Below are 17,977 nucleotides of genomic sequence, written 5' to 3' on the forward strand. Positions count from 1 at the left end.
AAAAACCAGGTGAGTAGCCCTTTTAAATTCCTAAAAAATGTAGATTGACCCCTGTACTGGGGCATATAAAGTTTGCTAAAGCAAGGGGCCTCTCTTCCCAATGACGGCAGACTAGGTTGCCTCCTCAAACTTGAAGACAAGACCCTCTTGTTAAAGACATCACAGAATTTAGATACAGGATCAAGATCGATTGAGTTGTAATTAACCTAGAAGCCTAGTCTCTGAGGAGATCTTTCATATCTGAAGATGCTGTGCAAGAGGCTAGGAGAGAAAAAAAATCACTCTGCAGAAATAAAGCTTATGAACCACAGCAATGACCAACCTGGTAAGACACACCTAGGTATACATTAGTGACATTCATATCTCAGCAGTAAACAACAACAATCTAATTGGGATTAGGGTCCACTCAATGCTAAGAAATTCATTCCTGGTACTGTAAACCAAGCCAGTTATCCATGGTTACTGAGGTATCTTTTGCTAAGTGTGGGAAATGCTGTGAAAGTGAAAAGATATACAATTTGTTTCACTCTCCAAAGAGAACCTGCAGTAAAGTTCACCAAGAAAACCTGAACTCATAAAAAGAATAAAAAAGATGTTTACATAAGTGAAAAATAATAGGAAACTTGGACAGATTTATCAAATTAAGAAGTCTAAATCCACAAAAAGAATGAAGTAGAAAAACATCAAGAATAACAAATAAATATTTGTGATCATATTAGATCCCAGATGGTGCTTTTTAGAAAAGAAGTTACACCACTCTCATTTGCTACACAGCCTCTGAAACTGCGACAAATGCCAAAACTATTTCATGAGGTTTAAGCAGATGACATGGCATTGAAATTCTGAAAGGATTTGTACTTAGCATTTCTCTGGCATTAGAGAAATGATTGGAAATTTTTCTTTTAATTAAAACTGTCAGCATGGAAGGATTTAAGGATGATCAGAACAAATTCAACGAGCAAGCTTCATTAGCCAAGAAAGTAACAGGAAAAGCAAAAAGCACTATTTACTAGTATTATAAGAAATAGCCCTGCTTGTTAAAATTTATTTTGTGACACTGTCAGCAATGTATAGAATTCAACCACAGGCAGACTGCTGAACAAAGGCTTCATCTCAAGTTCCACATGCTGGGAACAACATAACCTAGTAGTTTAATGTTCACACTGAATGAATGAATATTTTGTATTTTGAAGATGAAGAAAAACATATTTAAGAGTATGTTAATAACTTAAGTGTTAAACATGTGTTTAACCTCCTCAGTTTATGTTAAAATGTTAAAAAAGAAATGTCATAATTCTCATGATAAGCAAACCCATCTACTCTAGTAAAGAACTCACTGGAAGTGACTACAGATATGCAACAGACCATCCAGTCTATCAGAGGTGAGAATAACGTGTTTCACACAACGTAGACCTGTTTGTGGTCCTGTCATTGAGTTCATGAAAGTTATAAAAATGGTGATCTTTTGAAAATGGTTTTTGATGTACCATTGGGACTAAGCTTTGAAAATTCCATATATTAATATTGATACAAACCAAGGAAGCCTCAATCTACACAAAGAACTACAGGCAACTAAGGAAAATGAGGGTAGGAAAAATAATAATCACCAGGGATGAGTAGGCCAATTGTTTATTCAGTAGTAAATCATCAAGCCCTGAAAACACACATAGAAGTAAAAGTATATAGACTGATCAGCTGAGCAGGTTAAACTTAAGAGTGTATGATAGATATAGCACACACACACACACACACACACACACACACACACACACACACAAGAATGAAGTAACAATTAATGCAAAAAGAGGCCATGGATTTGTAAGAGAGCAAGGTGTAAATAAGATGGTTTAAAGAGATAAAATAGAAGGGAGAGATGTTGTAATTATATTATAATTTCAAAAATTAAAAAATGAGGTTTTCTTAAAGTAAAATATAATTATTTCCTTTTCCTTTTCCTTTCCCTTTCCCTTTCTTCTCTTGAACCATCTTTATGTTTTTACTTGTTCTAACAAATCCAGTTATTTTTTAAATTGTCTTTATAAAGTTATTTGTATGTATATAATTTAATGGCTGACAAGTTAAAATTGGATAAGAAATTTTGGGACTCTTCTCTGATAAAAGTATTTTTCCATGACTTAGCATTCTTCAGTTGTAGGAAACTCCTATCCCATCCTCCTTACCTCTGCTTCTATGAGAGTATTCTACCATTCACCCGTCAACTCCCAACACCCCGCCCTCATTTCCCCTACACTGGGGCATCTATCGAACCTTCATAGGACTAAGGCCCTCTTCTCCCATTGATGCCTGACAAGGCCATCCTCTGCAACATATGCAGTTGGAGGCATGTGTACTCATTTGTTGATGACTTAGTCCCTGGGAGCTCTGTGGGACTGGTTGGTTGATATTGGTGTTCTCCCTGTGGGGTTGCAATCCCTTCAACTCCTTAAGTCCTTTCTCTAACTCCTCTATTGGGGACTCCATGCTTAGTCCAATTGTTGGCTGCAAGAATCCATTTCTGTATTTGTAAGGTTCTGGCAGAGCTTCTCAGGAGACAGGCATGTCAAGCTCCTTTCACCAAGCATTTCTTGGAATCCACAATAGTGTTGTGTTTGTAAGTGTATATGGGATGAATCCCCAGATGGGACAGTCTCTGCCTGGCCTTTCCTTCAGTCTCTGCCCTGCACTTTATCTCCATATTTGTTCCTGTGAGTATTTTGTTCTCCTTCTAGGAAGGATGAAAGTATCCACAATTTGGTCTTCCTTCTTCTTGAGCTTCATGTGGTCTGTGAATTGTATCTTGGTTATTTGGAGCTTTTGGGCTAATATCCACGTATCAGTGAATGCATACCAGGTGTGTTCTTTCGCAATTGGATCCACAGGATGATATTTTCTAATTCTATCAATTTGCCTAAGAATTTCAAAAATTCATCACTTTTAATATCTGAATAGTACTCCATTGTATAAATTTACCACATTTTCTGTATCCATTCCTCAGTTGAAGGACATCTGAGTTCTTTCCAGCTCCTGGCTATTATAAATAAGGCTGCTATGAACATAGTGGAGCATGTGTCCTTATTACATGTTGGAGCATCTTCTGAATATATGCCCAGGAGTGGTATACATGGGTCCTTAGATAGTACTATGTCCATTTTTCAGAGGAACAGACAAACTGATTTCTGGAATGGTTGTACCAGCTTGCAGTCTTACCAACAATGGAGGAGAATCTGCTGCCACCTGCATTTTTGATCTTAGCCATTCTGATAGGTTTGAGGTGGAAACTCAGGGTTGTTTGATTTGCATTTTTCTGATGACTAAGGATGTTGAACACTTCTTTAGGTGCTGTTTGGCCATTCGATATTCCTCAATTGAAAATTCTTTAGTTCTGTACCTCATTTTGAATAGGATTATTTGATTTTCTGGTGTCTAACTTCTTGAGTTCTTTGTATACATTGGATAGTAGCACTCTATCAGATGTAGGGTGGATAAAGATCATATCTTTTTCCAATCTGTTGGTTGCTTTTTTGTCCTATTGACCGTGTCCTTTGACTTACAGAAGCTTTGCAATTTAATGAGGTCCCATTTGTCTATTGTTGATCTTAGAGCATGAGCCATTGGTGTTCTGTTCAGAAATTTTTACCCTGTGCCCATGTGTTTGAGGCTCTTCCCCACTTTCTCCTCTATAAGTTTCAGTGTCTCTGGTTTTATGTGGACTTCTTTGATCGACTTAGACTTGAGCTTTGTACAAGGAGATAAGAATGGATCAATTTCCATTCTCCTACATTGTGAACTCCAGTTGAACCAGCATCATTTATTAAAATGCTGTCTTTTTTTCAGCTGGATAGTTTTAGCTACTTTATCAAATATCAGGTTACTATATGGGTGTTTGTTCATTTCTGAGTTTTCTATTGTATTTCATTGATCCTCCTGCCTGTCTCTATACCAATACCACGCAGCGATATTGATTCTCCCTGAAATATTTTTATTGTTGAGAATAGATTTTGATATCCTGAGGTTTTTTATTGCAAATGAATTTGCAAATTGTTCTTTCTCAGCTCTATGAAGAATTGAGTTGGAATTTTGATGGGAATTGAATTGAATCTGTAGATTGCTTTCAGCATGATGGTCATTTTTACTATATTAATCCTGCCAATCCATGAGCAGAGGAGATCTTTCCATTTTCTGAGATCTTCTTCGATTTCTTTCTTCAGAGATTTGAAGTTCTTCTCATACAGATCTTTTACTTGCTTGGTTAGAGTCACACCAAGGTATATAATGTCATTTGTGACTATTGTGAAAGGTGTTATTTCCCTATTTTCTTTCTCAGCCTGTTTATCCTCTGATAGAGGAAGGCTACTGATTTTTTTTTTAGTTAATTTTACATCCGCCCTCTTTGCTGAAGTTGTTTATCAGGTTTAGGACTTCTCTAGTGCAATTTTGGGGGTCAGTTAAGTATATGATCGCAAATAGTGACATTTTGACTTCTTCCTTTACAATTTGTATCCCTTTGACATACTTTTGTTGTCTAATTGCTTTAGCTTCGAGTAATATATTGAATAGATAGGGAGAGAGTGGGCAGTCTTGTCTAGTTCCTGATTTTAATGGGATTGCTTCAAGTTTCTCTCCATTTAGCTTGCTTGATGTTGGCTACTGGTTTGCTGTATTTTGCCTTTTACTAGGTTTAGGTATGGGCCTTGAATTCCTGATCTTACCAAGACTCTTAACATGAAAGGATGCTGAATTTTGTCAAATGCTTTTTCAGCATCTAATGAAATAATCATGTGTTTTTTTTCAATCTTTGAGTTTGCTTATGTAGTTGGTTACATTGATGGATTTCCATATATTGAACCATCCCTGAATCTCTGGGATGATACCTACTTGATCATGGTGAATGATTGTTTTGATGTTTTCTTAGATTTGGTTGGCAAGAATTGTATTGAGTACTTTTTCATCATTGTTCATAAGGGACATTATTCTGAACCTCTCTTTCTTTGTTGGGTCATTGTGTGGTTTACGTATAAGCATAATTATAGCTTCATAGAATGAATTGGGTAGTGTTCGTCCTGTTTCTATTTTGTGGAATAGTTTCAAGAGTATTGTTAAAGGTCTTCTTTAAAGGAGTGATAGAATTCTCTACTTAAACCCATCTGGTCCTGTTTTTTTTGTTGTTCTTTTTCTTTTTCTTTTTCTTTTTTTTTTTTTTTTTTTTTTTTTGGTTAGGAGACTATTAATGACTGCTTCTATTTCTTTAGGGGTTAGGGGACTGTTTAGATGCTTTATCTGTTCCTGTTTTAACTTTGGCACCTATGAATGTGTCTAGGAAATTTTCCATTTCATCCACATTTCCCAATTTAGTTGAGTATAAACTTTTGTAGTAGGAACTGATGATTTTTCGGATTTCCACGGTTTCTGTTGTAATGCCTCCATTTTCATTTCAATTTTATTAATTTGGACACTGTCTCTGTGACCTCTGGTTAGTCTGGCTAAGGGTTTATCTATCTTGTTGATTTTCTCAAAAAACCAACTCCTGGTTTTGTTGATTCTTTTTATACTTCTTTTTGTTTCTATTTGGTTGATTTCAACCCTGAGTTTGATTATTTCATGCTGTATACTCCTCTTGGATCTATTTGCTTCTTTTTGTTCTAGAGCTTTCAGGTGTGCTGTCAAGCTGCCAGTGTAAGCTCCCTTCAGTTTATACTTGGAGGCACTTAGAGTTATGAGTTTTCCTCTTGCTACTCTTTTGTTGTGTCCCATAGGTTTTGGTATAATGTGCTTTCATTTTCATTAAATTATAAAAAGTCTTTAATTTCTTTTTTTATTTTTTTCCTTAATCAAGTTATCATTGAGTAGAGCATTGTTCAACTTCCATGTATCTGTGTGTCTTCCATTATTTTCATTGGAATTTAGACCAGCCTTAGTCCATGGTGATCTGATAGTGTATATGGGATTACTGCAATCTTTTGTATCTGTTGTGGCCTGTTTTGTTACCAAATTTATGGTCAAATTTGGAGAAGGTACCATGAGGTGCTGAGAAAAGGGTACTTATTTTTCTTAGGATGAAATATTCTATTAATATCTGTTAGATCCATTTGGCTTATAATTTCTATTAGTTTCCCTGTGCCTCTGTTTAGTTTCTGTTTCCAGGGTCTTTACATTGTTGAGAGTGTGATGTTGAAGTCTCCCACTATTATTGTGTGGGGTGTGATGTGTGCTTTGGGCTTCAGTAAAGTTTCTTTTATGAATGTGGGAACCCTTGCATTTGGAGCATAGATGCTCAGAATGAGAGTTCATCTTGGAAGATTTTTCTTTTGATGAGTATGAAGTGTCCTTCCTTATCTTTCTTGTTGACTTTTGGTTGAAAGTCAATTTTATCTGATATTAGAATGGCTACTCCAGATTTTTTCTTGGGACTATTTACTTGGAAAATTGTTTTCCAGCCTTTTACTCTGAGATCGTGTTTGTGTTTGCCACTGAGGTATATTTCCTGGATGCAGGAAAATGTTGGGTCCTGTTGACATATCCAGTCTGTTAGTCTATGTCTTTTTATTGGAGAATTGAATCCATCGATGTTAAGATATATTAAGGAAAAGTGATTGTTATTCCTGTTATTTTTGTTGTTAGAGGTAGAATTATATTTATGTGGCTATCTTGTTTTAGGTTTGTTGAAAGATTACTTTCCTGATTTTTCTAGGGTGTATTTTTTCTCCTTGTGTTGGTATTTTCCATCTATTATTCTTTGTTTGGCTGGATTCATGGAAAGTTATTGTGTAAATTTGGTTTTGTCATGGAATACCTTGGCTTCTCTGTCTAAGGTAATTGAGAGTTCTGCTGGGTATAGTAGTCTGGGCTGGCATTTTTGTTCTCTTGGGGTATGTATGACATCTACCCAGGATCATCTAGCTTTCATAGTCTCTGGTGAGAAGTCTGGTGTAATTCTGGTAAGTCTACCTTTATATGTTATTTGACCTTTTCCCTTACTGCTTTTAATATTCTTTCTTTACATTTGGTGTTTTGATTATTATGTGACAGGAGGAATTTTGTTTCTGGTCCAGTGTATTTGGAATTTTGTAGAGTTGTATGTTCATGGGCATTTTTTTCTTTTGGTTAGGGAAGTTTTCTTTCATAATTTTTAAAAAGATTTTTACTGGCCCTTTAATTTGTGAATCTTTACTCTCTTCTATCCCTATTATCCTTAGGTTTGGTCTTCTCATTGTGTCCTTGATTTTCTGGATGTTTTGGGTTAGGAGCTTTTTCATTTTCAATTTTTTTTTCTGACTGTTTTGTCAGTGTTTTCTATGGTATCTTCTGCCCCCGAGATTCTCTCTTCTATGTCTTTTATTCTGTTGGTGATGCCTGCATCTATTGCTTCTTTTTTCCTGATCTCTTTCTTAGACTTTCTAACTCCAGGTGTCTCCCTTTGTGATTTCTTTATTGTTTTTATTTCCATTTTTAGATCTAGATTGGTTTTGTTCATTTCCTTTTCCTGTTTGATTGCATTTTCCTGTAATTCTTTAAGGGATCTTTGTGTTTCCTCTTTAAGGGCTTCTACCTCTTTGCCTGTGTTCTACTGTATGTCTTCAAGGGAGTTAGTTATGTCCTTCTTAATGTCCTCTATCATTATCATTAGAAGTGATTTGAGTCTTGCTTTTCTGGTGTGAAGGTGTATGCAGGACTTGTTATGGTGGGAGAATTGGGTTTTGATGATGCCAGGTAATCTTTGTTTCTGTTGCTTACTTTCTTATGCTTCCCTCCTGCCAACTGAATATCTCCAGTGCTCTGTCCTTCCTATCTGACTGTAGCTTGTTCTTCCTGTAATCCTGGCTGTTTCAGAACACCTCATAGTCCAGCTATTTCTGTGATACTGTGATTCTGGGATCCTATGATACTGAGATTCTGAACATGTCAGAGTTCCTGGGAGTCAATATGCCTCTGGGACCCTGAGATTCTGGTGGGACCGAGCTCCGAGGATCCTGGGATCCTGGGATCCAGGGATCCTGCTATCATGGGCATGCTAGAACACCTGTGATTGGAGCCTCCTCTGCGTGCCAAGGGACTTACTTAGTAGTTCATGCCCAACATAAACTGGCGCACACCAGAAGGAACCAGAGCCACTGTTTGGGTGGAGTTCCTGCATCCCTTTTTCCGGTTCGTCCCAGTTATTCCTGGGGGTGTTTGAGCAGATGTTGTATCTTACTCACCCCTGATCCTAAGATCCTGGGCATGCTAGAGCACCTGGGAGTGGCACTCTCCATTGTTCTCATAATATCTCTGTGGCTCAATATGCCTGTTGTTCAAGAATGTTTCATTGCCTGAGCCAGGTTCAATGATATAGGACTTTACCCTCCAACCAACCATGCTGCCAGCAAGGGTGTACTCCTCAAGCCAGTACCGAAAGACTGCATGTTGCTTTGAGCAAGAGGGATAGATGATGGGAATGTCTGCAATGTGTCAATGACTCCCCCGAAGATAATCATTCTGCAGATGGATGTACATAACTGGAAGTACCTCATCATTTTTTAAAATTTTTTATTAGGTATTTTCCACATTTACATTTCCAATGCTATCCCAAAAGTCCCCCATACCAACCCCACCCCCACTCCCCTACCCACCCACTCCCCCTTTTGGCCCTGGCGTTCTCCTGTACTGTGGCATATAAAGTTTGCGTGTCCAATGGGCCTCTCTTTCCAGTGATGGCCGACTAGACCATCTTTTGATACATATGCAGCTAAAGTCAAGAGCTCCGGGGTACTGGTTAGTTCATAATGTTGTTCCACCTATAGGGTTGCAGTTCCGGTACCTCATCATTTTTAAAGGGGTAGAGGTGCCACCATTTTTTGGGGATCCGGGCTTCTGGCTACTCACTGTATTTAGTAATCACACTCTGGAGGGTACTGGTGTCCTCAAGAAGTGCCCCAAAAAGTTCAAAGCTTGGTTTTTCTTTAATAGGCACCTCTTTGCTACTGTTACCAGCAGGGCAAGTGATCACCTTCTGAGCCTCTTCTGGGTACTATGTCAGGAATGGGCTTTTTAAGTCAATTTATTATATATATTATATTTTGAACTCTTTTAGCTTAAAAAGCCCAAAGGATACTTCTAAGAGGTAGATTCTATGTATTCTGCAGCACCTTGGGCCCAGAAAATACCCAGGAGCCTCAGGAGCATCTCATATTTCCATATAGTGCAGAGAATCTAGTCATAAACTAGATTTATCACCATCTCTTGGACTCAATTTATACCACCAGATAAAACCCACCAAGTTTCTAAGCTAATCTTGTAAAGTTCTAACAATATTAAGCTTAGAAAAAATTTTATTGAATTGTGAGTAGTAAAAGTATTTCCATATTAAACACACACAACTCCATAAGTGAAGAATGTGAAGAGAATATAGACTTTGAAATTCTCACCCCTAAGTAGATTGTCTTTACCATACTCCTTTCTTCAAGGCTCAGAAACCTTTGTGATAGTGAGGGCAAATGATGAAAGTGTCGGATGTGGTGTATGACTTCAAGGAAACAGTTCTTATCAGACACAAGTAGAGTGCAAATATGAACTCACAGAGACTATGGCAGCCTGCACAGGACCTATGCAAGCTCACGTCAGAAAAAAATCCCTAAACAGAGGTGGTTAGTGTGTATGAATCCTACCACTAGCCAAAACATTATTTACAATTTATAGCAGCAGGGAGGGGGAAAACCAGTTATCTTCAATGGAGCAATACTGGGTATATCAGTTATAACACAGAGAAGGCTCTATACCCATGAGTAGTCAGCCAATATAAAATGAACACTGCATGTTTTGTTTTTACAGAAACAAAAGAACATGCTGTTGGATATTAAGTGGGTGAGTAGGGTGTCTAGGAGAAGATAGGGGCATGATATGTACTCATTAATAAGTGGATATTAGTCCCAAAATACTGAATTCCCAGGATACAATCCACAGGGAATTTAACAAGCCTAAGGGTCTAAGAGATGATACCTCAATCCTACTGGGGAGGAAAAAGAAAGCCATCACAGGAGGACAGAGAGAGGAAGGGAGGGACATGGGTGGGAAAGGTGGCAGAGAGGAAATAAGAAGGACATGATCTGGTATTGGGTGTGTGTGGGGGGGAACAGGACTGAAGCCCTGAGGGCCAGCAGAAAGAATGGAAACAGGCAAACTCCAGAGGTAGGAGGTGGGGGGGATACCCTTTAGAATGTACCAGAGAACTTGGATGTGTAAGAATCTCAGAACTCAAAGGGAAAGACCTTAGATGAAATGCCCTACAGTGGGGAGAGGAGAAGAGACTTGTAGAGCCCACCTCCAGCAGAAAGGCAGCACATCAAGTGAGGGACAGGGTTGCCATTCCAGAGTCAAAAAAACAACACAGAATTGTTCCTGTTTGAAAGAACTGCAGAGGCAAAAATGGAGAAGAGCCTGAAGAAAAGGAGGTCCAGTGACAGGCACAAATTGAGATCTAGCTCAAGGGGAGACCCCAAGGCCTGACATTATTATTGATGCTATGTTGTGTTCACAAAAATGGGCTTATAATGACTGGCCTTAGAACAAAAATGGGCTTATAATGACTGGCCTTAGAAAGACCCAACAAGCAGCTGAAAGAGTCAGATGCAGATATTTACATGCAACCAATGGACAAAAGATGGTGACCCTTGTGGTTGAATTAGGGAAAAGCAGGAAGATGAGGAGGAGGGTGACACTATTGGCAGATCAGCAGTCTCAAATAACCTGGACCCCCGAGATCTCTCAGACACTGGACTACCAATCCAGCAGCATGCACCAGCTGATACTATGCCCCCAACACATATCCATCAGAGGTCTACCGGGATTGGGTTCAGTCAAAGAAAAAGAACCTAACCATCAAGAGTCTTGAGGACCCAAGAAGTTGAGATGTCTGGTGAGGTGGGGGTGGGGGGTGGGAACATCGTCTTTGAGACAGGAGTTGGGGGAGGAGGTATGGGATGTGGAACAGTCAGAGGGCAGAGGGAGGGGTATAAAGTCTACACTGTAAAAATATATTAAAGAATAAATAAAAAAATGTTAAAATAACCCAATGAAAAAAAAAGATCAAGGTATGTTGCATGAAATTCTCAAAAAAGTAAAACCATTTAAGTATACCCATCCATGCATGTATGTATCTAAACACACACATTACATATAAAACATGTATATATACATATATACACACACACACATATGTGTGTGTCTAAACACACACACCCACAAACACCACATGTTTAAAATGATGCTGCTTCCCAGATTTTCTACCCAAAGTCCTCTCATCAAATTTTTAATTCTGCAATATATTTTGAGTAGAATAAATCACCTTACTACATTTAATTTTATCGTCTGTATGACATTTACTACCAATTTTTAGAAACTATGAAAATGTAATAATAAAGTATAGTTTTACCAAAATTATGGATTAATCATTATAAAATTTTTTAATAATTTTACAAACACTACTGCTTATTTTTATAAATTTCTTAATATCACACAAGTACTCATCTGAGATTATAAGTTTCAATTGCCGAGTACATACCGACTGTATAAATTTTGTCTGTTAGTGAGACTGATGTGAATATGTCTTTTTGTTTAATTTACACTGACATATTGATTGTACATATCTAGTAAGTCATCACTCATTTCTTTCTATGAATTGATATTTATTTTGATGTCATAATGACAAAGATACAACTATAAGAGTGAATAAGACATTTAATGATAATTTATATGAACATAATTCACTTTGACAAATTATCTGTCTTCATACTGAGCTTTTTAGATAAAATATTCTTGGAAAAACACACCATTTTTTTATAATAGTGACACTTAAAGTGGCTCCACTACTCTTATGTTTTTAATAGCCATTAAAATGAACAGAGTGGACAGGACATTGCTCTAAATGTGTATTTTTTAAAGCAAAAGTGAGAACATACACTGTGATAATACCCTTTTCCCACTAAATTATGCGAACAAAAAGTCAGTGAAGCATAATTTATATTTGGAGATTCACCACTTTGGAACATTAATCCTCTGTCAATTCTATTCACATGCTAAGTCTGTATAATTAAAGTCACTTCTTCGATATGTTGATTTTCTAGAAACCAGAAAGGATTTCAGGCTCTTAGCAACTTTAGACCCATGAATAATTTTACACATGTCAAAGCTTCCTGAGTTGTGTTTCTTCAGTTTCATTAGGTCTTTTCCTTTTGCGCTATTATCCTTAGTGAAATCTGTCCTTTTACTACCATCCTTGACACTGTAACATTTTATGCACAGTATCTGCTCATTTGCCTTTGAAAAGCCCATTGGGGGATAAAAATCTATAGCTTTTAGTTCATATTCTAGTCATTTTATTGCCTTGTGTATGGGATTCTTGTGGCTTTATGCATTGAGTCACAAGAACAAGATATCAGATTTGGTAATTTTGACACAATAAACATTTTACAAATGTAGATACAACTACTTTATCTTCTGCATTGGAAATACATTATTATTATTATTATTTTGATGTAGTAAAACTCTGAAAGCAAATAGTGGTATCTATATAATTTATAGTATTAATTTTATCTGGTCATACAATATAGATATATAAGTTTATATAAAAATATAAGTTAATGCTATATAAACATATATAACTGTCTTATAAAAATAGTTCACGTGAGAGATGTTCATTTATATTAAAGGAAACTATTAAAATATCTCTTCATGACTGGAATTCTTATAATAAAATATTCATGAATTTTAAAAAATTTTCAAAAGACCTGAGTTGTTTTTATGGCACACAGTACAAAACAACAACTACAAAATCTCTAAATATTTATCATATAAAATATAATAATGCTTAATGGTAATTAGTTAAAAATTACAGCAAATGCTGTGTGCTAAGAGTAAAATTTTCAAAGTGCTGTTTAGGAAGCACTCATGAGACTCATGTCCTGGTTACAATATTTTCAATCAAACACAGAACATTGTACTGGAATATTATTTATGTGTGAATTATGCAACCAGTATTTCAGTAGTAGTTTATATAGTTAATTTTTTATTTATTAGTTTGTTTATTTTTACATAGCCATACTTTATATGGATTCTCTAGCAGATTTCCTTAGAAATACTACATACTGGCTGAAGATCCATAGCTTAACATTCAAGGACAAGTCCTTAGCCTCAAAGAATTGCTTCAGCCAATGATATATCCCTTATCGTAAGTCAGAATACAGGTAAACCATGGCTGGTGGTGTGAATAGAAATGTTGTACCTATGATAATTTATCTGTTGTCAAAATTCTGAAGTGCTAAGCCAGTTCGAAAGTTCCTAGAGGGACAAACAAGCTTCATGTATAGTGGTTTTGCAGCAGATATCTTTCTAAACCTGGACTCCTCCTATTATCTAATTACTTCCCAGAAAACCTGTGCTGTTCCCATGCAAAACAATCCAAGAAGATGCCTAAAGCTCTTTATCATGCAAAGTGAGATAGTAGTAATATTTAGTGAAAAGAGTTTTAAAACAACATGAAAAACTATTGTGAACAGTCTTAGACATGTTGTTCCTTCTCTATTAATGATTTTCTTGTATTTAAAAAGTATTTCAAATCTTTCTGTGATTTCAAAGTCTGCATATATAATTGATATTGAGAAGGACTTTCTTGGTTTGGAAATGTCCCTCACTGATAAGAAACAAAGGCTGGAAGCAAGCATCTCAAGTTTCTCAAAGAGTAAAGCAATTGCTTCTCATTGCTTCTATCTGTTCTCCCTCAGTCTACATTGGGTCTTCTACTGTAGTATCCAAAAGAAGCCAAAACATCCAAAATGTAAACCTCCATTTAGTATGTTGGAACCAGTGATTCCAATCATCTTCAGCCTCAGGACTTCCAGGACAATTCCTATGTAGATGTCTGAGACAATCACAAAGAAGAGAGACACCACATTATTCAACAGACGTGCTCACAGGCCAGACTCATGAGAGTAATTGCTCAACTAAGGTTCTTCTCATGGATCCTTGTTTGGCTTAAGCTGATGAAAAGTAAGAAGTACATAGAGTAATAATTGAATGATAAATATTTACTGTGCAGTTTGACAAAATATTTCAACTGAAGGGAAAAGGGTTTCAAAAGAAGTTATTCTGCTATACAATACCTTTCTGTCCTCTCCTCACACTTCAATAGAATAACAATTTGTTTAACCTACTTATATCAGTAGTGGTTGGATTTATTTTATATTGCTTCTGTTTGTTTTAAATGTTTTATTTTAGGTAAGTGTAGTAAATGACAGTTTCTGTATGGCCTTCTCACAGGTATATGTCAGTCATTATACTTTGTTGTCATTCATTTCTATCCCTTATCACCCTCCCCAATTCTACACAGTTCCCCCTTTCCCTGACAGTCCTCCCTCAGCTTTTGAGGTCACATATATTTATTTCATCATCCTTTCTTTTTCAACTACCTTCAAATATCCTTACCCTTTTCTTAATCCTCCCTCTTTTCTTATTTTATGTTCATTGATGTTTTCCTTGCATGCATATCTGTGGGAGGTTGTCAAGACTCCCAGGAATTGGACTTACAGACAGTTGTGAACTGACATATGGATGCTGGGGAAAGAATCTGGGTCCTTTGGAGAAACAATTTGTGCTCTTAACCACTCTACTATCTCTCCATCCCCCTCATGAATTCCTTTTTAGATTAATGACCTACACACATATATAAACACACAAAGACAGAGGCAAACAAGCACAGTTATACATATATATGTCTTTTATAAGTTTCGATATTAGATATAAAGAAAGAATGCTGCACAAGTTTTTTTGAGTCTGGCTCATTTCAGTTAACATAATGATTCCTCTTAAATAGTTTCCATATTGTAGAACTAAACATAGACATAGAGCAGAACTGAATGAAAAAAAAAATAAAAAGGAAACACAGAGAATCTTCTGTATCCAAGCAAAAGACCACAATGTTTGTATAGCTTTTTCTGTGTCTGTTTTCTTTTGTTTTTCAACCTTAAAATTAGAGGCTAATAGTGGTTAATAGGATTATTTGGAATTATGGAAATAATTTCATCATCTGTGTTTCCATTTCTGTAACGTATACACTTAAACTTTGCAAATAAAAATACATATGCATTTTAACAAACAGGAAGAGAAAGTGAGAAGAATAAATTGATTAAGCAGGCAAAGAATGATTCCTTTTCTGCGCCCAATCTCTTCAGACATCAGAAGTTGTTAACACGACTTTATAATCACTAGAATGAACTCTGCACTGTAGTTTTCTTTTTTCTTTTTTAATTGAATATAGATTCTTCTGTCATACAACACATCTGGACCACAGCTTCCCTTCCCTCCGCTGCTCTCAGCATCATCTCTACCTTTCTTTTCTCCCAGATCCACTACTCTCCCATTTCCCTTCATAAAAATTTAGGTCTCCAAAAGAAAACAACAAAGCACAATATAACAAGATAAAATAAGACATTCTTCATAGTGAGGCTGAACATGACAACCCAATAGCAGAAAAAAAGGTCCCAAGAACAAGCAAAAGAGTTAGAGATATAGCTGTTCCCACCAGTAGGAATCTCACAAAAATGCCAAACTAACAGCCATACGACACATGCAGATCCATGCACACTGTACTTGCAATGATAGTCTGTCTGTGAGCCCTACTTAGTTGATTCAGAGGGCCTTGTTCTCTTGATGTCTTCCATTTCTTCTTGGTTGGATGCATGTCAAGCAGCATAGTGTTAACTGAATTCCCCCCCCCCCCCAGAATACTCATTCCCAGCTTGTCTCTTTTGCTGTAGTTTTAGTGTTTTAAAGGGGTGGTTTGGTCCCCCAGTTTTCAGTAATTCACTTAATTCAGTGGTCTGCACTCCAGGACTCCTATGCTTGTTGTCTATGCTTTACTTCCTTCCAAACTTATATAGGAATACGCTTCAGGCTTGTTCAGATTTGCACATTTTCTCTATATGTAACAAATGCGAAATTTCAAAGCTAAAATATACCACAAAGGATGGCTTAGTTTCTATAGATTCGTGTGTGTGCCAGATCAGTAGGCATGTTACTCTACATGACAAGGTGTGCTGTGTTAATGGCCTCAAAGATACAGTTGAGGCTCAGAAACAACAAAAGGAAGGCTGCTTGAAATGCCAGGAGCAGAGTTTCCCCTTGACCTGCTCTTGGCTGCCTTTCTCATTCTATGTTCTCTCCTCAGCCAGAGATACCAGAATGTTATTCCTTGGGGCAATACAAAGAAACCTTTTCCCCAAGGCAGTCATAAAACCAAAAACTATTCCTGTAACTCTCTCATAGGAAATGAAGAAACTCTTTGCGGAGGCTCTTGTTTAACACCTAAGAAAAGGGAATTTTGCAAATGAAAGGGAAACCTAACTTGACTACTTTACTCAATCTAGACATATCAAGTCAATCTGTTATGCATTTCTCTTGCTGAAGCGTTTTATGGAATATGGGTGTCAGAAATGATGTAGTTTATTATGTGCAAGAGAGGGACTCAGCCCCCTTTTTATCTCTAAAATATATTTAAATACCCTTTCTCCCTTCATGAAATGCTTGATTTGTTTGACTGTATTTAGGGTTTCTGGTTTTATGCTTTGTTTTGACTTTGCAAATCTATACTTTATTGATAAATGCATTATTCATTTGAAAACATACAATTTAACTTATACTTGTGGACTTTGGTGAATCTTCTACCGAATAACAGAGTGATGATAAATGAACCTAATAGTCATCTAGCAGTTTTCAGTTTTTATTTAGATTTATAAGTAATTTTTTAACCCTACCTGTATTTTAAATTTTGAAACGAGAAAACATGTCCATTTGTAGATGTAGAAATGTAAAATGGGTTAAGAGGATATTTTCCTGAAGAACATGGCAATAAAGAATAAGAAATCCAATTGTAATTGTCAACCTTTATGTACATTAAAAGCTTTCCACTTCCATCAGTAACAACCACAGGAAGCACATGGCTATTGATCACATTGTATTTGTACAGGATGGATTAATGACTTCTTCTCCCGTAAGTATAAATATTTCAACGTGAGATCACCAAATCCTCAGACTGTTAAACAACTGTGAACAGCGTCAAATCCCATTTACTCACCTTCCCCAGAGGTCCCTTGAGATACTTCTGGTGGAATAGCAATAAAACAATAATATCTAATTTATCCCTCATCTTATTAATTACCTAGTATATTTTTCAATAGTCATTCTGTTTAGAATATTATATTTGCACTGCTATTATTCAACCAGAACATTTTATATATTAGGATTTTTATCTTTTTACATTCTCTCTCTACCTCTGTCTCTTTGTCTCTCTATCTCTCTGTCTCTCTGTCTTTCTGTCTCTCTGTCTCTCTGTCTGTCTGTCTGTCTGTCTCTCTCTCTCTCTCTCTCTCTCTCTCTCTCTCTCTCTGTGTGTGTGTGTGTGAGTGTTTGTATGGGTATATGTATGTGTGTGTTGTGTGCATACCTAAGTGTGGTTGTAAGCAATAATGGCTGTGCATGTGGAGGCCAGAAATTAACCCATGGTGTTATCCACTGATTAGCTCCACTTTATAAGACAGGGTCTCTCAATGAACCTGGGTCTCATTAGAAGGGCAGGATGCCAATGAAGATCTAGTACTGTGCCATTTTACTTACCTGACACTTAATTGAATATCAGAATCAAGTTTTGTTTCACGTCCACTCTAATACATAAATTGATGTTATACAATAGTCTTTTTACACCTGCATGTCCTTATTGCTCACTGAATAAGTGAAAGTTATTGTGGATATACTTCCCAACTCAAGCCTGTTTGTTTAGATCAAAGTACTAATTATACTGCGTTTCAGTATTACTTGGATTTTGTATATAGGAATATATGCTATCCTCACACAGCAAAACAGCTATAGTTCTCTGAGTAGTGGCTATTAAATGATTCAACTCCTGATTTGCCAACAGTAATAACAAGTACGGTGAGACTGTGGAGAGTTTGATGGT

At 36.6% G+C, this 17,977-nt stretch overlaps 1 protein-coding gene and 1 pseudogene across 3 annotated transcripts in view; both read right to left on the reverse strand.

The window, feature by feature from the left end:
- Nkain2 (Na+/K+ transporting ATPase interacting 2) overlaps positions 1-17,977 on the reverse strand; it is a 1,207,865-nt gene that overhangs the window by 671,989 nt on the left and 517,899 nt on the right. The window lies entirely within an intron of this gene.
- On the reverse strand, positions 8,255-8,995 carry Gm18704 (predicted gene, 18704; annotated as a pseudogene).

The sequence above is a fragment of the Mus musculus genome, chromosome 10 (assembly GCF_000001635.26).
Source record: "Mus musculus strain C57BL/6J chromosome 10, GRCm38.p6 C57BL/6J".
In the NCBI taxonomy this organism is placed as follows: domain Eukaryota; kingdom Metazoa; phylum Chordata; class Mammalia; order Rodentia; family Muridae; genus Mus; species Mus musculus.